Genomic DNA, 25,611 nt, shown 5'->3' on the forward strand with positions numbered 1-25,611 from the left:
CCCACTGTTAAGTATGGGTGCATACCTAAATTTAAACCCCCTACCGCGAGTGAAAACTTTGCGACTAATAACATAGGCTTAGAGAGCTTAGAACAAGTGGCAGTCTCACATGATTGTAAACGGTGTCCCAAAATTAGTGCAAAATTTTAATTTCTGGCTATTTGAGCAAAAAAAGAATTCGTCAACTAATAGCTTAAGGTTATTAAAAATGGAGCGCTGCAAGATAGAACTATAATATACTAGCGGACGCGCGCAGCTTCGCTTACGTATTTAGGGGTGAATTCTAATAAACCACGAAACACGTGTTCAATGAAATATTTTTAAGAGTCTAAATTAAAAAAATTATAATAATCGGTGGCGTTTTAAAGATTTTTCTATACAAACTTTCAACTCCTTATTTGCACCCGTAGGGGGAGAATTCTAGAAAACGATGAAACACGTGTTCAATTAAATACTTTTAAAAATCTAAATTTCAAATTTTATAAAAATCGGTGCCGATTTAAATTTTTTTCCATACAAACTTTGAACCCCTATTTTACCCCTTTAGGGTTAAAATTTTTCAAAATCCCTTCTTAGTGGATATCCAGATTATGAAAGGAAACATCTGTTTAAATTTCACGTTTCTACTACCAGCGGTTACGGCTGTGCGTGCATCTTACCTCAGTCAGTGAGGACAAGTCCTTTTATATATATAGATTATATAAAAAACTTAGCGGCTGTAGTTCAAAAATTTAATACTTAATATGGTCGTAGTGTTTCAACTTCGTCAACTGTGAAGAGATTAATTGAAAAATTTGCATTATGTGTGAAACTATCTTATTATTCTTATTAAAATTAAAACATTAGAATATTTGTTTCTTAAAAAACGGTGCCCAAGATTTTATTTCTTAAGACACAACAACTAACAAAATTGTGTTTTAGTTCGTGACAAGCTTGACTAAACGAGTCAAATAGAATATCTTCTGTATGTGGCAAGCAATTTATATATAAGGCGGCGAAACTAAAGAACGTATTATTCGGTTGTTGCAACCTGTCTGGCAAAATATGAGGAATAAAATACGAACATAAACTCGAACTGGTTTACTAATAAGCTGCGAAGAGTTCCACAATTCAGATCCTAACGTCATCATCATCCCAGCTCGTTATCATGTTACACTTGTATATTGTCACCTAACCTACGCATAACTGTCAATTTGATAAAACAATAAATTTATTACAAGTGGGTCAATTTCAGATTATTAAACTTTATTACATAGTTCCAAGTCAACGAATATAAGAAGCATGTTAATGAAGAAGAAAAAAAATGTAATTTGAATCTTTTCCTATTATTATTTATTGAAATCGGTACAGAATTTTCAACTGATAAAACTTATGTATGAAAGTTATATAATTAAACAAATGTATGTACAATAACACAAACATTTATAATAAATATTACGATGGATATTTCGCACGAAACTACACTGAAATACCGGGTAGTCGCAATTTCAACAGCTAATTATGAGTCGACTATAGCCGATTATTATTGGCAGGACTGCACGCAACGTCTCGTGACTTGGTGGCGCTCCGGGCTCCGGCTCGCTTTACACAAACCGCTACTCAAATATATTGAAATTACTAATATCATATCCTTTAAAAATGTTATCTTTTGCCACTTATCAGCAAAATTAAAATGGAAACAAATTTTCTTTGTAATTTTATTGTTAGGTATTTGTAAATAAAAATCTACTTAATCAAATCAGCTTCATGCTGTATCCCGCACATAGCAAGTTTTGCCAGTTTCTGGCGAAATGCTTGTTGAAATGCGGAAATTAACGCCGGCATTTTTACTTGGTGCCAGAGCGAAAAAATAAAAATATTTATGCAACTATTCATAAATAAGTAATAATTAATTTCCCCGAGTGGGCACCGAACTCACAACCATCGCGTTACAATCACAATGCTCTGCACGACGGCTTCAAGTAGTTATTTATACATTTTTATATTTATATTTAACTTAAAATTTATCAGATAAATGAATTATAAACCGTTATCATCTTTTGCTTTGCCGATAGCAGCTGATTATATGAGCTAAAATCGTTCAACTAGTGTTTAAATACAAGGCGATTACTGCACTAATGAAGTCATTGTTTGAATATCTAACGAACTGTACAGCGATTTATACGAGCAGAAATCGGCACGTGCCGCGCATAATGCGTCTAATAAGACTGTATAACGCGAACCCTCCGGGGACCCTGAGGTCCTTGCTAATTTGCCAGGAAATGTTGACGATGCGTACGTTGCTTCTAAGAATTTCTGGTAAATTCCCATAACAGAAAACAGCCTCATATAATACTAGGGAGCGCGCGCAACTTCGCCTGCTTATTTGCACCCTTAGGGGTGAATTCTAATTAACAATGAAACACATATTCAATGAAATTTCAAATTTTATAAAAATCGGTGGCCATTGAAAGATTTTTCCATACAAACTTTCAATCCCTTATTTGCACTCTTAGGGGGAGAATTCTAGAAAACCATGAAACACGTATTCAGTCAAATACTTTTAAGAATCTAAATTTCAAAATTCATAAAAATCGGTGCCTATTTAATTTTTTTTCCATACAAACTTTCAACCACTATTTCATCCCTTTAGGGTTAAGATTTTTCAAATCCCTTCTTAGTGGATGTCCAGATTACGAAAGCAAACATCTGTCCAAATTTCACGTTTCTACGCACAGCGGCTACGGCTGTGCTTGCGTCTTACCTCAGTCAGTGAGGACAAGTCCTTTTATATAGATGAATGTAAAACACAAGCATAGTTGTTAGTTAACAGGTTAGTCCAACCATACTTGATATTTAATCAACCGCATCGATGCAAATAGTGCACGTAATAGTTTCAGTTTCAGCTCTACGCTGCATACCAGTGTCCGTTTCGCCGAATTCTGGAGACGTTGCGAGTTGAGTGACGGAACTTAACGCCGCGTTTCGCCTCGACACCAGAGCGAAGAAACAAAATTATTATTTCAAGAAACATTGCAAATTAAATTGCTACAAACAAGCGATTCAACGACAGCTATAATATAAATCCATAATAACGAGGCGAGGTACGCGCGACGCTGGTGACGACCGCATTATGCAGATAACATCGGCCAGTCAAACACCGCAACAAGTCTGCCAAAGCTGACTATTTGTGTGAAAATTGCACTATTTTAAAATCATTTACGTAGTCGTGCTACCACATGTTAATGGCTCATATTATATTGTGTATAGTTTTGTATGTGTCATACACGTTGGTCGTTTGCGTATCTACTTGTGTAAAGTTAGCTTCTGTTTATCATTAAGTTTAATATTTACGTTAACTGGTATATTAAGAATATTTCAAATAATTGGCTTTTGATAATATAAAAATCAATGATTAAATTGCTTCAATAGTTTTTTTTTCTTCAGCTATTGAGTAGTAATAGTAGGGACTAATAATATTCTTTTCTTTTTATTGTTAGGGGTTTGATTTCCATTCGAGTTATGTAATAATTAACTATGAAAGAATTGCGCAGAAAGTAGATAACGGAAAGGTCATAATGGGACATAAAATTAGTCTTAAACATTTTTTATAGCATTTTAATAAATTAATATATATATATTTTAAATTAGACAGACAATTTTTTACATAAATAATGCAACGTCTTACAGAACAAGTCTATACCATTTTATTTAAAAACATTTCTTGCTTTTGAATGAGAAACAGTGAACAATAGCGACAAGTGCTTCCAGTTCAACCGGAATGTTCGTACATTCCAAAACGACAATGCGAATGTTAGTCAACGTTATACTTGCTGCACATGCGGCAGCTGTTTTTAAAGGCTTATTTGTTTTGTTTTCTTCTCGGGTTCTGAGCCTCACCACAATATGGAATTCGAGTCAATTAACAAGTTTATTTATGAATATTTTACTTGGACTATTACCCTGAGATCCGACCGTTGAATCCTGCATATACGAGTTTTCTTAATTAAACCTATATTAATGAATAATACATGATTAGTAGAACAGATTACACTTGGGTTGCCTGGAAGAATCCTGCCGCAATCACCTTTAATTACATTTTTTCGTAACTCGTTTTTGGAGAAAATTGCACCCATACGTTTTTATATGAATCGTACATCATTTGAAAGATAACGCATAAGGAATTGGAAAATTAAGAGTTGCCAGCTCTCAGTCTGCCGCAAGTCTAGGGTTGCCTGGTTTAAATATGTCACTAAATGCACTCATGTGTTTTTTTAATGAATTATATATCAAATTAAAGCTTATTTTTTTCTGAACACTATAAAACAGGGTTGCCTGGAATATTCCTGCCGCAAACAGGGGTTGCCAGCGTTATATAAATTATTTTATTCCGGTTCTGTTTGACTATGAGAATAGACGATGAAATGCGCGGTCTGTCTTATGTTTTAAAGTAAAATATTATATAATAGAAGGTCAATCTTAAAATCAATGTTTATTCTAATTGTTCACCTGTTAAATGATGATTTTAATCATATTAAGTACACGCAGAAAACTATTTAAAGATGAAATCATTCTTATTTTTCAAGTAAAATAATAATCCATAATATTGAGTCTTCGCAAAATATATTTTATAAATAATAATATTTAGATAAATAACCCTTATAAAACAACTAAATTATCTAATTAACTAAATGTTTAAAAAAATAAAAGGAAGCATAAGCATATCAAAACATATACCTACTATATTATGATAATATTAAATTGTCGTTTTAACTGCAACGTTAACTGTTGTTATGACTACGAAAAACATTTATTTTAATACTAAAGTCTTGTGAAATCTACGAAGCTATTTTTCCTTGGAAATCGCCGTCACTGGGTTTATACTGTGCCAATATATTTTAGTGGTGTTTTAGCTATTTTCGTGCAACCGCAGATAGGTCAGGAGATAACTGGAGTCTTCGCGTAAATCCAACTGAGTGGCCCCGCCATAGATGGAACTGCTCGGTAGTACATTTTTCTTTTTAGCACATTGATTTATGGTGACTAGACATTTGTGTCTTTTTAGCGACTCGTGTATTTCTATTTTAAGTCCCCTGTAAGAGTTCGCTATAAATTAAGTTTATTAAATATTTTTTTATATTTTAAGCTACATGCATATATTTTTTTAACTGACTTCTGTAAGAAAAGGAGGTTATCAATTCGACTGTATTTTTTTTTTTTTTTTACGTTTGTTACCTCATAACTTTTAACTGGGTGAACCGATTTTGATATTTTTTTTTGTTTGAAAGGTATAGCTTCCCGAATGGTCCCATTTTTTTTGGTCCATGTCTGACAATGGTATCCATGAGAAAATCACATAAGTCTAAAATTTGCATTAGGCATGTGCGCGACTAATAGCCGAATAACTCAATGTCGCGCCAACCGATTTTGATGATTCTTTTTTTATTTGAAAGGAAGTGTATTCAAGGATAATTTTGTGAAAGTTTGGTTAGGTTTCGATTATGGAATCCGGAGAAAATTGAGAAAGTTTGTTTTTTTTGGTAAAAAATTGATTATACTGTAATAGTTACAAGCAAAAACTTTTTAAATTGATGTCAAAAATAATACCTAATTAAATGAAGTTTTACATAGAACAATCACAACCACTCGTTGACAACCTCGTTCAAGAAGCATCATTTTAAGATCTACCCATCACTAAAAATCGTAAAATAAATTAATTTTTAACAAAAATTTTGAAGTCGGTGCAAAGTAAAACAAAAAGGCTTAGTAGTTAGATTTGACACCGACTTCAAAATTATAAAATCTTTATATAATTATTTTTCACTTTTTAGTTCGTTGTTAGAAGTCGGTTTTTCTTTTTGTTAAAAATTAATTTATTATTAGCTTTATACTGAATCCCGCACATAGCTGCGTAGCCAGAGGAAACCTGGAAACCCAGTGTTAGGACACTCCATTCCCCACATATAATAACATAACAATGTTTCATTTGCCTATAAAGTAAATATGACGAATATTAAAAAAAATCAGAAGCAATAATATACAGATTAATATTTTATAATGAAAATATAATTATAAAATATTAATTTGTATAGTAAATGATACACTCGGAGATATGTATAATAATATGAATATATTGTAATATGAAAATCTCTTCATGACATGAATATTGAAACGAACATCACTTAATTATAATTATTATTTTAAGAGTAAGCAGGTTAATTATTATATACATTTCAAAGAGAATGGTGGTTAATTGGCTCCAACCTCCAACGCACTTCATAATCACTTTAAATGTTATAAATTTATTTTTATTAAAAGATTTTAATTATCAAATAATATTTTTATAACAAAATTTATTAAACTTAATTTTCAGATTTTAAAATTTCTCGACATTTCTATAAATTTATTTTCTTTATAATTTCTCCAACAGAAATTAGAAACGAATGTACTCGTAGAAAACAAGAAAACTATTACCGTCTTTCGCCTTTAAACTTTAAAAGCAGATAACATAATTAAATAACTTTATCGGATTTTCATTCGTTTTACTTTTAATTTTAACAAAAATTAAAAGTAAAACAAATTTCATTAAGAGATTTTACATTCAGGCATTTCTTTATTTTCAGGAGTAGGCTCCCTGATTTATATAAGTTGGTATTAATAAAACCTTTATAACATATGTATAACTTACAATATCCTTACACTTCTAAGTTTATTCATTACAAAAAATAATTCAAAATCTATTTAACAAACACTTAAAATTATTATGTTAACCTTATAACATTCTTTCCCAACTCTACAATTATAAAAGGAGAGAAAAACAATTGTTATGACTGTCACATTTTCATCCAACGTAAATGACATCAACTAAGCGACGTGAGCTTTATCTATTAAGAAGATGTCTGAGCCTTTCAACTAATAGAATTTTTAATCAAGTTGCTTGCGGCGCCACGGCCACGGCACGAGCTCGCCAGATTAATGTAATTGGACGACGCTGTCACAAAGGCAAATTGTAATCCCATGTCTTTCATTATATAGGTACGAGTACGTCCGCATCCGCAACACGGCACCTAGACGGTGTATGGCACTTTTTGTTTCCTTAGCCGTATGCCTTTTACTATAATACTTAAGTTTTTTTCTTGGCGTCATGCTGTATCTGACAAACAGCAGGGTAGACAAAGGGAATCTAGTGTTAATACACTCCGTTCCCCTTTTTTCCATCGTATTCAGAAGGCATTGAGTGATGAATGGCGGAACTCCATGCCGTGTTTTTGCCTTGAAAAAATAAAAACATTGATACATAATAATTCATTAGAGTGCAAATCGAACCTACAACCAGTTTTGGCACGTTAAGTATTATTGGTGTTTATTTTAAAGAATTAAAAATATTTCTTCACAGCGGCGATTAACCTATTAGGTCTGGATATCTGGCCAAAGACACTCAACGCTCGCTGTCAGTGCAACGTCCAGAGGTCCCCTTAAATCGGCCGATTGCGGCACAGTCGTTAGGAGAGCTCGAAGTGTCGGGACAATTAAGTTTGAAGCGCCGATTGTGACCGGTGCCAAAGCGGATGTAGGTCACTTAGCCGAGGACCCCCACCGCTGAGGTGTCGCTGACGTGGGGCTGTTCCGACCTCGCCTCGCCTCGCCTACTTGGCAGCACTCGGTCTCGTCTCATCACATATAAATGTCTATTATAATTAAGCTCAACAATATTGTAAACAATCGTAACAACGCTTGCCAAAATCTTTTGAGTGTTTTTCGTAACTGGTTAAAATGCACTCCGCTGTCAATGGAATAATTTAATAGTTACTATTGAAATTGTTTTCATTTGATATCTGGCCGCCAAAGGTGTGATAAATAACATTAAAATATTTGTCATACATTAATTTTTCGTTTACAGAGTAATTAACCTAGATTTAAAATTTTAATATTAATACGTTTTTACTCGTTGTTAGTAGAAATTTCGTATAAACAATGAAATTATACTTTTAGCTGTTATATAAGCTACTTTTTTATATGAGTATATTTTAAGGTATGACGTATCCTATTTTAAAAAACGAGCTTATGTAGACACTAAAATATATATGTAGGTTAGATAAGATAATAATTGTTATCAGAAATAAAAAAAACACATTTTTAGATATAGATATAATGATTAAACCATAATAAGAAAACCGTACTATGTTTTAGTTCAATATTATTCGTTTAATAATTCTAAATTCTAATATTATTAAAGCAAAACCGAGTTATTGATAAATCAACTAACAATCTACATTCATAGTTAACAACGCCATTAACATAACCGACACAAAAAGCAATTATATTCTCATAAGCTCGTATGTAAATGGGGCAACGATGAGTAACTTTTATAATGTGAAATAGCGATCCTCATTCTTTGTTCTACCTTACATGCATGCATACATAATAACGAAACTAGTTTTAGCATAATATTTTAGAGCGCAGGTAAATTGCACTCAAACACCTAGCAGTAAAGAATATTTACGCTCACAGATACAGGTAAGTTGGTGTACAGGTATTTCGGAGAGTGTAAAATATGAGTGCGGCTGCCGTGAAATGAGCTTTCGGGCTTCCTGTCAGCTTGAGCTGTGGTGCATTCTTCTCCAGTCGCGACGGTCTCGCTTCTAACGTAACTTACAAGTGGTGTTAACACTGTATATTATATAGACAGTTAGCTCAAATTTCCTATTCTACGTGTACGAAATTATACTATATATAATTTAATATTATCTATATTAAAAACAAAAATTAAAACTTTAGAAATCAAAAAAGGATGTAATAAATGTTTAAAAAAATCTAAATAATTAAAATGTATATCGCTCAATTATAGAATATACATCCATATATCAGCCTGTTTATATTTCTTAACATATATGAAACGAACGACAATTTTTTTCAAACTGGAACCTGCTCTACATAAAGAAATGCTTCTCTTCGACAATCCAGATATTTTAAATGAAGTAATTGTTCTCAATTGCGGCATTTAAATAATAAATAAATAAGTGCATCTCGTGAGCACACATCTCACAATTACGCTAAAATACCCTATAAAATTTAACCTACATATATAATTGAGATAGTTTACATTTCACGTAATTAATTCGAACCATAATTCAATTAAAATAATTATTTAATTTACACACTCTGTGGGACTAAAAAGGATTAAAAGCGAATTCTGTCACTTGTTGTGAACTCTGTCACACACATAAAACGAAATTGGAAAACGGAGTGTCTTAACATTAGGTTCCCTCTGCTTGCTATGCTGTATACAAGATACAAGGGGAAGCTAAGAATAAAAAACAAAATTACTAAAGACTTAGGGATCGGGTGGTCCGTGTACACCCCTGACTAGGTGCCCAATCCATAAATTTTACTAACAAAAAAATAGCCTAAAATAATTTTACTAATAAAAAAAAACAACGTTTACACGACCACATCAGTTCAAAGATAAACTCCAGGCTCCCCCCAGAAAATATCTAAATACGCTAATGCAAATACACTTCAATATTCCAAGCACATAATCTATTAAGCTATCTTTTAGTAGCTATTTGGTAGCTATTTGCCTGAATAGTTTTACGTAAAGTGTAAACATGGGAAGTACTGTGGAGGAAGTATGCTGGAGGGCGGCGGCGTGACGTCCGTACGTAAGCAGCCAAGCGTGAGCACGATAGCCCCCGGCGCTGTCACCGAGCCGTCCTCAAATAACATTCCCTGTACACTACCCGTCGAAAATACACAGCCACCTTAAACTATCTATTACAAGTAAATTTAACTACAATTGAATTAAGTCGATTAGTAGAACATTGTTTAAATGTTTTATCCTTAATATTTATGTGTAAAAATAGAGAAGCGAGAGTCGAGCACCGGCTCGAGTGTGATTGTCAACGTGACAGATTGTGGGTTCGGTTTCGGGTTTTAGGAACATGGAATATTTAATATTTTCGTTTCTTCGCTCTGGTGTCAAGGCAAAGCGTAGCCTTTACTTCCGCTACTCAACCTGCAATGCTTCTGTTATTCAGCAGAAAATTAAAAAAAAATTGTTTATATTTTATCTACCTTATTTATATGCAAATTAATAATAGGAATATAATCAACAAATAACTTATAAGTACAAAAAAACACGTTAAACATAAGGTAAAATCTAACGATTTATCGACGAATTATTAATATTTAATAATTATTATTAGCTGGTCTACACTAATCCAAACCTCCATGTGTCTAGACCACAAATATAGGCCTAACAAATCAAAATGTAGGACGTGATATTGCAGCTACCAGCTATTAATATGTGCATAGCTGTAGTCAACGCCAGCGAGATGCCTATTTATTCCGAAAATTGTTGTCTTTGTAAACACTGGTATGACAAGCTGTGAAATAAATAGGTCAAATGTACCTTTAAAAATATATTTTAGGTTTTACATAGTTTCTTTGTAAAGCAAAAGTAAAATAAGTGACTCAGTTCTCCGTGTTCATTTAAAGTATAATAAATTCGTGACTGCGATACGAGTAGATCTCGAAATTTGGTTGTAAAATTACATATAGGAAGTAGAAAATGAAAATATATCTATTAAATATTTAAACTGACAAACTGTTGCAGTGATATTTTATTAAATAATGATAAAATTTTAACCGACTTCATATTTCTAATATACGATTCACTATAAAAGTCTATTAGATTTTTATTTTATTAAGCCTTGTTCACTCGAGATCGAATTTCTTAATCTAAACAGCTAAATAAAATATTCATAAGAAGGTTTCTCTGTATAACCCACATGCAGCAGTGTTTACACTAGTAGGTTACAGTGCGGATTACATTAGCCAATTAGTTCCCGAATTTATATTTTCTTTATTATTTTCATAACAGCCAGTCATATAAAAAGGAAATTAATATAATTAATAATACATATTAAAGACTTTAGCTTTAGTGTGTTTATATTTATTGTCCTACACCCACATATCTGTTTGTCCTCTTTAATTTTACTTTTACTTTTACAAAGCACTGATAAAGTTGAACTAGCCACAGCGGATCAATTTATTTTATAGGCGGACCTGTCTATAAAAGACGGCGGCTGACAAATTCTCTTGAGGGCCAGCTTAATAATTTATGAAGTTACGGGAAAGTGAACGTTTCTTCTGAATTTTTAGAGCACAGAGAGCCACATCTAACATTCCCCTAAACTCAGAAAAGATGATCCAACTTAAAAGGAAGGTAATATAAAATTTCTCGCAAATTCTTAATTATCTTAAGAACTTAGCAATAATATATTTTCGCCCAAAAACTGAAGGAAGCTGAGCAATGAATTTGTAAGACTTATGCTTCGAGAGGGAGTTACAGAAATTACTTCAATAAGTACTCGTATGTACGCTACGCATGATGGAGGACGGGGTTGCCGCGAAATGGCGGAATTCCATCCGCGGTGGATGCGCTACTGAATACAAAATTCACATGTACTCCAATTATAGGAAAACGATTTGGTACGAATATTCTTGGCAGACTTGCAAATTTCAACTGGAATCGACAAAATATATTTATTTTGTTAGAGGCCGCTTTGCCATGCGTTTGTGTTTCCTGACCAGAGCTCGCTGAATTTACTTTACGGATTTGAACTTTTCCTAGTTACAATTTCTGTGGTGCCGCGCCTTAGTACTGTTTTTGATTTAAGGCTGAGACTGTCATAATAATAATAATATTCGATTATTGTTATTTATTGTATTACATCTTATTATAATCGCCGACACCCATTTTTATTAATGTTATAAACTTTTGTAAATAATCTTTGTCTCCATACAACGTGATATTGGCGAAGTGATATGTGCTTAACTGGCACGCTCGGAACGCCATAATTAAGCAACCATACCACAGGAGCTACCATAGATAGTATTTAATACGCCATTTATATATTACATTTATAACAATAAATATAAATAATAATAATAAGCTATGATAAACATAAATAATAATAACTAAATGCAGTTACAATTTTAATAACTGTTTATATGAAATAAACGTATTTCCCAACATTATATTAATTACTGTAACCCAATTTAGTTGATTCACACGTTACCTACTATCACCTACTCGTTTATATCAGGTTAGTAATTACTGAATAAATAAATTAAAAATAAATATATACTTGATTGTTTTAGCCACGCTTTGCCTCGACACAAGAGAAAAAAAGAAATGAAAATAAAAAAAATATATATTTAAATTCCTCGAGTAGGAATCAAACCCACAACTTGTTCTCCTACGAAACGACCGGCCAGCCGCCAATAGAATTTAAGATATAGAATTTATTAATTGATATTGATATTATTTGATAAAGCATAATAAATAACGTAGATGAAATTTGTTAAGTCACGTCCATAGAACACGTACGCGGCCCAGACTGTCCAAAAGCGAGTTATAATTTTAATTAAAATGCCATAACTTTTTAACCTGGAACGAAATTTGCAACATGTTTTATGCGAAGCGCGATAAAAATGTCGCTATACAAGTATTTATTATCTGTTGTTTTGTTATACCTTACAAAAAATAAACAACACTTAAAGCTAATCAATCATGGACCTAAAGTTTTTTTTTTCAGCTTGCTAGGGTACACTGAGAGAGGTTAGTGTTAAGATACTCCGTTCCCCACTTTTCGCCGAATTCTGAAGGCATATTAATAATAATAATAATATATATATAAATAAATATTTCACTTCTTCAAGTGGGAATCGAATAGCCCACAAACTGCTACACGCTTATGCCCTCGCGCAACTACTAGACTCAACCAAATTTTAATAAACGCATGTTTGAGTATTTTTAAGGTAAAATGTAGGTAGTGTTTTATTACCACCTATTGCAATGATTTACATCCATCCATCCATCAGCCTTTCAACGTCCACTGCTGGACATACTCCTCCCCTAATTCTCAAGGCCTATCCCCTAGGCCTCAATGATATACATATATAAGGATGTATTATATTTCTTTTGTATAATTCAAATTGACATTTAAATGTGTGTATATGCACTAAAAGACAAAGACAAAAACTAAAGTCTTATTCAAATGACCATAATTGCTTTCTGTTCTTGAAATAATTAATTACAACTTGCAAGCGTTAGTGTCAGCTTAATTTTAGACATTTTAAAATGTAACTCTTTTAAAACAATTAACAGCAAAAGCGAAATTTATTTAATGAAGTTACCTGATAACTTTATTTATAAAGACTTTAGCTTTAGTCTTCATAGATACTTTACCAAAGAGGGTAAATAACCCTGAGGCAACAGTGTCGCATGCCCCCCTACCTTTTAATTAGCCCTTCGTAAGCTTTCGCTTTTTAATCTTTCGAGATGCAAAACGATTTTGAGTCTTTCATAAAGAAATGCAAATAGCTCTCAATTTGGTATCATATAGTTTTATTTTGAATATTCGTATTAGGTTCGGTATTAAAAATGAAAAGCTTCAATACAGTTGGGGTTGCTGTTATATTAAAAAAATAACAGGAAAAGTATATTATATATAGCAGTTAATATATTAAAAACATAGTACCTCAACGGGTTCTTTTATCATTCATTTGTTTGTGATTGACATATTCTTGATAGACATCGAAATACACAAGCACTCACTCGAAACTAAAAAAGAAGGATACTTCCATATCTTCTTTTTCATCATCCCTTAATTACAAATCTATTGTATAAGAAAGTTTGTATATTTATATAAGGAGTCAGAGTTTTAATCGTCATTATTTCTCTTATTTTTACTGTTCCGAGGAGGAGAGGCGACAGGAGTACAGCTCGGGACTTGCGACCTAAATGAAGGATTAAAGGACCACTTTAAAATTCTTCCACTGCACTGTCCAAGCTTCTCTCGTTACGCCCATTTTTTTAATAATACTAAATTCGATTCTATACTTTTATTTTCTGTTTAAAAAATTTATAATTCTTATGTAACAGTCTAATCCGTCGATTATTTCGAAAAGAACAAATCATTTAAAAGTAATAACATAAACAAATAAAGTTAGAAAACATGGAAAAAGTAGGTAAATCCGTAGCTCGTGTGCAAAGAGACACCGTCAAGTCAGAGGCAGTGCATTCAGAGCACGTCCGAAATCCGACACTTGGCACAGTTCACATTCCCGCCGCTCTCAGCCATAATAGAAATTCTAACTTTTAATTACCTCTCTTCAAACTCAACGTCGTAATCGTACGTATAACGGAACTCCTAAAGTGATTATTAGCCTCTAAAACGAGATGTTTCATATTTTATTAGAAACTTTTGTACCGCAAGCATGATTTGAATAAAGGAAATTATAACAGAGTTATCCAAGTAATTAACAATAAGTAAAATGTACCAAATTATTTTTTATTAAATAAGTACAGAGTAAAAAATGTCTATCTATCTATTAAAGTATACGAAAGAAATATATATAAGTTAAACAAACAGAATACAAAACTACAATTCTCGTGTTTATATATTCATTATGTGTATATTAAAAATGCTTTAAGTGTCGATTTGAACTAATGACTAAAGCTAATAAAAATATCTTTATAGATAATCATTATATTACTATTTATATCTTTTCCTCAAATAAAAATATATTTGAAAAGGAAATAATGCATTAGCAATGCCATGATATCTGAGTAAACAGAAATAATCATTTATCATTCATTGTAATTCGATACATTTTCTTAATCCGACATCCATGAGTAAACATGACTGAACTGATTAAAAGCACAAATATCTTTATAAATTAAAAGCGTTTTAAGAAAGTCAATGGAACTAAGATTTTTTAGTCTCAACTGATATAAATTACAAGCGGCCCGCCCGCGGCTTCGTCTGCGTTAACTACGTTATTATTAATTTCTGTCTCCATGAGTACCTACGTCTTATAAGAGACGTCCATGCAAAATTTAAGACTCCTAGCATTTGTAGTAACGAAGTTTCATACAAACTTTCAACCCCAAAAATAACCCCTTAGAAGTCGAATATTGCAAGTTCCCGTCTTAGCGAGCACCTACGTCCTATAAATAACTTCTATGCAAAGTTTGAGATTTCTAGCACTTGTAGTTTCTGAGATTTCGTGATGAGTGAGTCACCTTTCGATTTTATATATATATATAGATAAGGCCTTAGAAGATATTTTTCAATACAGTTATAGGTAACCTTAATAAATATAACACTATATATATAGATATAACATGTATATTTTGTATTGTAATATTTAAGGCATAAAATCTATATTCATACGCAATCGAAGCCGAAGCAAAAGCACTTATTTATTGATATTCACATATAACGCCGATGTTTTCGAATGAAGCCGATGCTATTTCCTATAAGGATTCAAAGTGCCCATTTAGATTTAAAAACACGGTGGTTCAATTGCTTGTATAAGACAATTTTATGTTCTGTTCTTACTATCAGTGAAAATGAATTCGTGGAATGTTTAATAGAAATCGATAGTGATTTTTGATATATTTCAGGTGCCGATCGACGTCCACATATATAAAATATCATCATTAATTCCCGACTGCCGAAGGGTTATTAGTAGACAATTTTAACATAATTCTAAATACTATTAATAAAACTAATAATACAATAAACACTTTAATAATATCGTATATATGTGGGTTTAAAATATATAGTGGCAACGTGCATTAATATTATTTCAAACAACACAAAATCCGAAAGTCAAAACGCGAGTAAGTTTGGAAGGCTTTCAGTAGAACTGCCCGTTTAGTAAAGTTTAAGTATGAGCCGCTCTACTTTTCCATCTCTGTATGTTTAATCCTTCAAAGTAAATATACAGCCGTTCCACATATCACTGCAAATCCTGGAACCAAATAGTAAGTTAAACATTTTATGGTAGCAAAACTTACTCATCCTGCCAAAACAAAAACGTAATACTAGAGCTTAGTATTATATCAGAACTCGTTTTTAAGTCCTATAAATAAAATAAAATTCAAGGCCTTTTGTATGGTTTTCGGAATAATTAAAAACAACGAATTGCTCTACAAAGATAGTTTTGTTTGTAGAAATCTGCCAGTTTTTAATCCACCATTGCCATGTTTCTCAATCTCTCAAAGTATTTATGAGCGTGAAATTCAAACCCTCAGGTTGTTTTTTTTTTAATTTTTTTGTGCGTAGGTATTGTTCTCCGCAACATACGATGCATAAAAATAAAAATAATAATAAACAATACAAATAAATATGTTGTGTATGAATTAATTTAATAAATTCAATATTAATTTATTCAATAGTTTGATCGTAAAAAGTGGTAATTATTTTCAGCATAAAGATAATGATATTGGCATTAAAATTGCGTAAAAACTTGTAAATTGAAGTGCAGATTTTAAATAAGCATTTTAAAGTAATGTGTAAATACATCTAGATGCGTCTAAAATTCATAAAAATGATATAATATATACGTATAAATATAATAAGTATATAAAAAAACTGCAATATACGGTCTAATGGGCCTTTTCATTAGCAATTCATCGAAAGAAAACAGAGGGTTCCTAAATTGAATGCGAAGTAATAAATGGATTCCTTGCATTTCAATGAGGCTTCAAGACGCATCTAACTGTGATTGATTTAGTCCTACCGAAATAATATCTACCTGCTTGGGATTCACCAAGGGTCTCTACCGTTTACCTTTTCACCGTATATTGCTCTCACGTTTTAAATTTGAATATAATGTTAAAATTAGAAAATAAGTATTGTAAATATTAGAATCTTTTTCGGGTTTACAATATTAGCAATTTTTGAGAATATGCAAATCGATGAATATATTGTAGTCAATGGAACAAAGATTAAGCATTAAACCTACTATGCATATAGTAGAATGTGTAAAGTGAATTTCCGAATGAGACCAGTCGTTGCGCAGGGGCACAAACATGTAAGCGCGACTGGTTGTGGGTTCGATTCCCTTTCGAGAAAAATATATTCAATATTTTCTCTTCTCCGCTCTGGTGTCCAGACAAACTGCGGCGTTAAGTTAAACACGTAATACCTCGATTATTCGGCGGAAAGTGGACAACCGAGTGACCTAACACTAAGTAACCCTCTGCCTACCTTGCTATTTGGGGGATATAGTGTAAAGCTGAATTTCCACAATAAAGAAATAAAATATATAATTATTTGTAAGTATATATGTATACGCTGAATTTTATTTTATTACCTCTAATTATTAGACTTATGCATATCAAAGTTACATAACATACTTGTTTAGTTTTAAAGACAAAGACTTTATGCAAGAATATGATACAATTATCTAGTGCAATGCACATGAAAATAGTCATCCTCGTGAAACCAAAGTGACACTCATAGCAATAAAATGAATATAACTTCTCGTGTTTTAATTAGCGGGATTCATGCAGGCGCCTCCGCGGGGTTCTGTAAATTACTCTAATAACTAAAGTGGAACATTTGGTACCTAATGCTTTTAGAATTTATAACTATATATAAAATTATAAATAAAACTATATATATATTATAAGACATGAGGCAGTGGCGTAAACATGTGACTGTGAACGTGACAGGTTGTAGGTTCGATTCCAACTTCAGTTAATTAAATATTTAATATTTTCATTGAGTCCCGCTGGTAATGAAGCGGAACGCGGCGCTATTCAATACGCAATGCATTCAGTGGAAAGTGGAGAACGGAAATTACTAATGGGAACGAAGTGTCTTATCATTAGGTTCCCAGGTTCCCTCTGCCTATCCTATCTATGCTATCTACGGGATACAGCGTGACGGTAAAAAAATGTACCTATAGTTTTTTGTTTGTAGAAAAAAAAGACAAAATAACGTAACCACGTAGAAGAAGAAGTAGATTTCCCCAAGATCTTTGATGAGCATACAAACCTCACATCTAAATATTTTCCTGGTCATTTAAAATTGTACAAGCCACATACATACTGTTGTGAAATCAGAAATACTTCTCGAATGCCAATACTAATCGAATACGTAGGTAAATAAATATTAAACGAGCTGACAAAGTTCAAGTAGGTATCTCAGTATGGGAACATCGACCCTGTTTCCTTTCTAAGTGCACCGTAAACTATGGATGGTCAATTTATGGTGGCATTCCTGTAACCCGTTCCGCTCTCGACAGATTTACGATGGCATCCCTCTCGAATCCGATTACTTTTGCTATCCCATCCTAACAAACAAACAAGCTTAGGATTATGTAAGACGCAAGAGAATAAAAACAATAGACTTTGATATAGGTAATACTTCCGCTCCTATGCTAGCTTATTAAAAAGTTATAGAGTTCCCATAATTTTATTAAATTTACTCAAAAGCAACATCTCGAAAATTGGGCGGCGCGAGGAGAACGGAGTGTCTTCTTAACAATAGGTTTTTTCTGCCTTTCCTAATAGATGGGGGGGTAATACATGGAGCAAGTGAAACTCAAATGTATACATTTGAACCTACGATATATCTTATATCTTAACTAGCTGAAAAACTCATTAAGTCAGTACAATTGCACATATTATGTAACTAGTACTTTAAAAGTAAGAAAATGAATTTAATTTATAGTTTTTAGTAAATTAAATAAATATTACTTAGCTGATACCTTTAAGTTAATATTATTATGCAACTTTAGGATGCAATCTCATTTAGCATTACATTACGTAACAGTACTGAGCATGTTTAAAATACTTGGAAACCAAACCGCACGTGCAGCATTGCTAATATTGGTGGAAATATTATTTGGAATTTTCATACGAAATATGTTTCAAAACAATTATTTTCATCTTGCTGAGAAAAGCATCCATTATTTGCTTCGATTTTCTATCAATGTTTTAAAGTTTAGGGTATGTGGTCATACAAGGTATGTAAACGCAGTGGTTAAGTGTGTGATTATACAGACTCGCTCCTTTGTCAATGCGCAGCACCACGTTTCATGTTTTAATAATATTTTTAAAATACTTATATATTGCACAGTCAGACTCCAAAGATAAAAGTGCGCCCACTTGCACCGAATGATTCTTAAAAAAATTATTGACCAATATTTGTAAATAGTGTTTTATTAGCAAGAACTTCATAGATTAACGACTGTTTATCGATATTTTAAAATCAAATGTACATTTTGGCATACAGTATTGAATTTCAGTAGAAAAAGAAAATTTAATTAAGTAGAGATTTTTTTTTATTATAAACTAATAGAAGAAACAGAAACTCAGGGTTCATTGTATTTATAACAATGATTTTAACATTATCATAAAGTAAGATTTTAAGGAGGAAACTGGTGACAAATTCTTGGAAAACGGTTCCACCGGTGAGAAAATTATGAAACTAAATTTGGACAAACGTATAACGGATCCTATATTATATATCCTGAAGTTTTATAATTGAAACAAAAAATCTAATAAATATATGTTTTATCTTTTTCAATAGGAATTCAACTCAACAAGATTATTATATTAAATAACATAACAAAATAATATATATTCGTACAGTTTACCTTAACTTATCGTACGATTTATTCAACGTTCTATCGGGAAACACAATCGAAATCCTTTTGAGCAATGAAGCATACTGCTGGCAAGTCTGTCGTCGTGCCTTTGTTCGTCAGTGGCGGATGAAAATCAATTTTATAGATCAATTCCGGTGAAGCAGCGCTCGGCGGGTCGACAGCCAATGCCTACATACAAGTTGCCGTATTGCACTGGAAATACCGTGATATACAGCGTGTTCTCCAGCCGTCAGACGCCTTAAACCTTAATGAATTTTGGCAGTGATTGGTGATCGGTGAGATCGGTGAGATATGATATGCTGCCCGTCGCTCAGAGTCGTCAATTATAGTGGAACTGGCATTTAAAAGTTAATTGATGTGTACTTCAGCTATAACTTTGTAACACCTGTTGAATTCAATTGGAAAATTGTTTTTGTCATTATATGTTGAGCTTTACTTTTAATTAAGCTTTAAAAATTTGATCTAAGAAAAAGCTTAACAATATTTTAATAATAATAATAAGATGAACTTTATTTTGAAAAAAATACTATTAATTAGTTTTATATTAAAAAACGTTATGCCATTCAATTATTACAGAGTCCCGACTATAATTTACACAGTAGTCTTAACAGTTGTTTGTAGTAACATAAAGAAATGTAAAGATTAATCAATGCATATGACAAATGATGTTGTTTCATCTTTCTTTGTTTATTATATCAAAAACAATCCAAATAAACTGTTTTTCCGGGGGGAGCCAGAACACCGCATACGTTTGAAGGACGGAAGCACCGGCGCTGATTAACGAGCTTGCTTCACCGGGTTGAAAATGAAACCTATTACTTAACAAGCTTATCAGCCAAGCAAAGTCCCCTAATTGCCGACTTTTAGCTTTTAAGTTCATTTTCTTGTGAACTTGTAAATTAAAATAAATAAGAAAGATATTTGTGAAAGACAACACTTAATATTTAATATTGTCTGAGATATATTTTTAGAGTTCAAATTGAACGACGAGCGCGATTGCTGAAATGAGATGATTTAAATGATTAACTTATATGTTCTATTTTTGTTAAGATAATCGTAAAAAATAAAACAGTTTTAAAATTTTACTACCAAATGATTCGCTCTAAGACAACTATTTAGAGAACTATATAAATGACTGGAAATTGGGTCAACGAGGACTATTATCAAAAACAATTTAGTCGAGAACATAGGAAATAGTCCGTTCCCACAGCGCTCGGGCTAGGTCTAGATTGATGGGGGCGATTGTTAGTCACGCCGGGCGAGCGATGCTATCCGCGTCAGTGTAATACGGCCCATTCATTATGCGCTTCGAAATCTTCTGTTCATCAATAAGACATCGCTATTATACAATGGCCATTGTGTAACATTCATCTTATACTACGACTATCGGACTTTTTAATAATCAGGTTTACGTTGTATCCCGTATATATCAGGGTAGGCAGAGGGAACCTAGGGAGGCATTACATGTTGAGTACCGAAACTCAACGCCGGGCTTTTGCCTTGGTTTGCCGAACTCACAACCGTCGCGTTACAGTTACACCCTTGTGCCGAAAGCCTCCTAAAACTTTTTTCATCAGAAAAGTATAGCAACCTTTCAAATCAACTACGAAATTGTTTGAGAATATGATTTTTAGCTGCAACAAGCGGGAATAAAGAACATAGTATTAAAATACTCTGCTCTTCATATTACATTATTCCCTTTTTTTTGGGGACTTTACGTGACGTAACTTATAGCAACACCTTTCGTTGCCAGAGTAGGGAAACTATTATAAATAAAATATAATCATTAAAGAAGTGGAGATTGGAACACACAATCATCGCATTAAGTCACGAACCATGACGGCATTTAACAAATGTATTAATGATTATAGAGATTATTATAAAAATTGTAACTACATATTAAAAATTAAAAAAAAAAAACAATTTTTACTCGAAACCCAGTATGATCTAAAAGCAGTTATATTTCAGAACGAGGAACGAAAAGCACTGGGCGGCTTGCAATGCGCCACACTTGGCTTCCTACCAAAATGTATCAAAGCCAGATTTATGTGCAACGGCGACGAAGGCTGCGATGCTATCGCGGACTCCCACTGTATTGTTGCTTCGTGGGAATTGGATTTTGGCGGTTACTGACTTGTCAAATCTGACAGTTACGTAGCAATGGCAAGTCCCTGTTAAATTATGCTAAATAATAAATATATTTAGAGAATTATTAAACTTTTGTGTCATTTTAATATTTTAGCAATATTTATAATAAATGTTTAAAATTATTAAACATTTGCAAATTCATTTTGCTAAATTTTAACAAGCTGGAAATTAATTAATTTAAAAAAATTGCTCTAAGTAAGGATGAAACCTGTTAATCACCTTTAAATCAGATACTTTTCAACTGCACCTATAAAGTATTAATATAAAACATTGTTATTCTTTTGTAATATTTAAGCCACCTTAATAAACGTCATACTCTTTGTGAGAACGTTTCAATAAAGCTTCTAAAACAACAACCATAAGAGGTTTCATACAATAAATTTTATACGAACATAAATTTAAAAGCTATACTAGTACATTTTCATAGTGGGAATATCGAAGTTCATATGAACTCATAAATTACAAAAATGAACGTCTTCACGCTTCTATGGCCGAGAAAATAAATGAATGCACAATTTTACGTGTTTCGCTGCGACGCGACGTTAAATTACGGGTTTATCATTTAGGGATGTTTACAAACAGTTTCCCGGATAAAATTGAAACGACTGGAGCGATGCCAGCTGAAAGCCAACACGCAATTAAGTATTGTCGGTATTCTATTATAGCGTAAAATTAGGAACTATAAATGAAAAAACAACGTATAATGAATATATAACAAGTTTGTTTTCATTCGTTGAGCTTTTTGTTCGGTTTTAGTACTTGTTGGTAACTAAAAGTATTATTATTATTGTTTTAGAGTAAATGCTTATTATAAAATTAACAAAACTTTTGCTTTAAAAATTACTAGTGAACATTTTTGTTAAAATTATATAATTTGACTTTACTTGCGACTGATCGACGTAATTTGATTATGTATATATATTATTTTCCCTAAGAAAATTATATCCTCTAATACTTATTTAGAAAACAATTTTAAGTAAGCGGGATTTGAACCTGCGCCCGTTAGAAACGCGCCCCCGTCCTAGTACACTGACTAGCTGTCAGCCATACGTTCTCCTCAAGCTATGTCGAAATTCTTATACACTTACAACTCATCAATGTAATTAATTAATATCTGTAGGGGCATTTTTAAAAATTTCAGCTATTACTACAAAGATAATTGCTTAGACATGCCATATGGCATGAAAATAATACTTGAATATATTAATGGACCCAATTAATATTTTTTATTCTTTTGTTAAAAATAACATAACTAAAATAAACGAGATTTCCCCACACTTGTGGCTCCGTATATTGCCTCCGTTAAGTTACCGTGATACCGCGCCTCGAAGAAATTCAATACAAAATACGTTCAAACGCATACGCATATAATAGTCTTCCACGTTATTTACACTCCCAATCGTTCCGAGACAACACAATCGAATGTTTAACTACGATCAGAGTTCTTGGAATAAATTCACATGTGTAACTCGTGTGGTGTTTATAGATAGCATTGAAAATTATGGTACAATACTGCTCTTTTACAGTAAAATTTAGTGTCGAAATGATTTGTTGGGAAATATTATGAAATTTATGGATTTTGCGCAGCGGCAGATACTAACATGGGTATGTGTTTTGAGTGAAATCTGCGCTCGTGGGCAGAATTTTCTTTAGTAAATTCGACGATCTCTAGTCGAAGTTCGATTCCAACAGTGGACCCTGGTGGGACCCTGGACTCCCTGGGGTCGTAGGTTGCCCTCTTAATTAGTGCTTTTGGTAAGAGATAGATAACTATTATGAACCCCTTAAATTAGATATTTCGGAATATGTAATTTTAAAACACACACTCTCTGTTGTCAAATAAACAAAAAGCTAACACCACCTCACCTGGACCTGCTGGTAAGAGCCGGCAAGAAACTGAACAACTGTTCCTTTTATCTAGTTACGATTTTAATACATAATAGGATAAGGATACCAATCCTGCTAAAAATATACTATTAATATTTAAAATTTGTATTTTTCTATTTGGCCTGCATTCAAATGTATAGAGTTTCGCGAGGACAGTAATTTGATTTACCTCCAAGGTATATTTACTAATTTGACTTTATTTGTATCATTTATTCCGTACTCTTTGGAGAGCATCCAACAGTTTTACACACTCATTCCACTCAACTAAGCGTTGCCATAAACACAAGCCGGCAGGTATGAATTGCACAAAAAATTCGAAATAATTGCCGTTTGGATATTTCAGGTTGTTTTTAGGCAATTTATAATTCACAACGCCGCGCCGCACCGTCGGCATTAGTCAGGTTACGTCAATAAAGAATATTGTTAAAATCCATCAATTTTCGTTTATTTGTATACATTTTTAGAAGTGTGTTTGTGAAGTGAACATTTCCGTAATGGGAGCGGAGTGTCTTAACACTAGGTTCCCTCTGCCTACCCTGCTGTTTGTGGAATACAACATGAGGCCGATTTAATTTTTTTTAAGTTTATTTCTTAATATTACAAACATTTAAAGTAACAAAAAATGTTTATTTTTTTTTCTATACTTTTTTATTACATTTTAAATTGGCGGGCCCCACACGCAGTGCCAAATAAGCTAAAGCGTTTGGAACATATTCAAGATACCTAGATTGAAATCATGTTAAATTCCAATTTATTTTTTAATTGAAGTTTCAGGATTATATTTAATTGTCATTAGTATTATTTATATGGTATATCTTATATTGTAACGAATCGATTTTAGAACGTAAATAATGAAAAAAGCTCCATAATTATGGAGTTTATTATCTTATTTTTATAAGAATATAATTCTCGAAGAATGTACACTGTACATATATAATATTCTTTTAATATTATATATGTACAGTGTACATTAATTAAAGAAACGTATAAAAAGTAAATAAATACATTTCAACCTGAGATGTCTTTCCAAGTTTTATCTTAAATATTTAATATAGACAGCGAATACTAGCTGTGTCGACTGTCGAGCTCCAGAGCCTAGCTCGTATTATAGGAGTGTCATGTTGCCGACCTTATCGACAGACATCGTGCTAATGTTCAAATGCCAGAGACTATACTGTATTTCGAAGCTTACAACCCACAATTGAATAGTAACAATGTTTTATAGACAGTTATATACACTATCACTTTATTTTGATCATTATCACTTTATGATGATTATATTTACATTTATATCAGTATCTGTTATGTCATAAATATCTGGAGATATTTCTTTTTGTCATAAGTTGTGACGCGAAAAATATTTTTTAGCAAAAAAACCGACTTCAAACAGTAAACTATGCGAATTTAAGACTTATATAACATCTGATGATGATTTCTCATGATACCTGTTAGAACTGGACCAAATTAAAATGGGACCACACGGGAAGCACCAGCTTTGAAATAAAAACCGGTCCACCTAGTCGAATGCTCTGACTAACAAACATAACAAAAGGACAGTCAAATTGAGAACCTCCTCCTTTTACAGAAATCGGTTGATATAATGTATTTTTATACATTTCTATAATCTAATTTTGATCTCATCTCCAAAACACACGTGTTTCACATTACATGGTAGGTACGTAGAGTAGAGTGATTTATCTGGGATAGGTCGGTTCAAGCCGCGTCACTCACTCACACTGATGTGCATGTCTGTCAGTTCGATTTACATAGCGCGCGCGATTGCTTGTTGCTTGCGAGTTTCCGAGTTACATGCCCAATAAAGCTCCTTTAACAGTAAATAGGAAATCTAGTACAAATTCAAATGTTCTTATCTTTAGAAATAATCTATATATATAAAATCGAAAGGTCATTCACTCATCACGAAATCTGGGAAACTACATGTGCTAGGAATCTCAAATTTTGCATGTACGTCACTTATATGACGTAGGTACTCATGGAGACAGAAATAATAATAACGTAGTTCACGGAGGCGAAGCCGCGGGCTGGCCGCTAGTTTAATATATTTGTATATTTTCAAATAATTATACGTGTTGAGGCCAGTCGTAAGCAAGTTGTAAG

General features: G+C 32.5%; 1 protein-coding gene across 1 annotated transcript in view; it reads right to left on the reverse strand.

Moving 5' to 3' along the window:
* The window catches only part of LOC146530019 (semaphorin-2A-like), a 45,156-nt gene that overhangs the window by 13,545 nt on the left and 6,000 nt on the right, over positions 1-25,611 (reverse strand). The gene's annotated exons all lie outside the window — the stretch shown is intronic.

Source organism: Heliconius melpomene, chromosome 17 (genome assembly GCF_056956725.1).
Source record: "Heliconius melpomene rosina isolate 202511_hmr_F chromosome 17, ASM5695672v1, whole genome shotgun sequence".
Lineage (NCBI taxonomy): Eukaryota > Metazoa > Arthropoda > Insecta > Lepidoptera > Nymphalidae > Heliconius > Heliconius melpomene.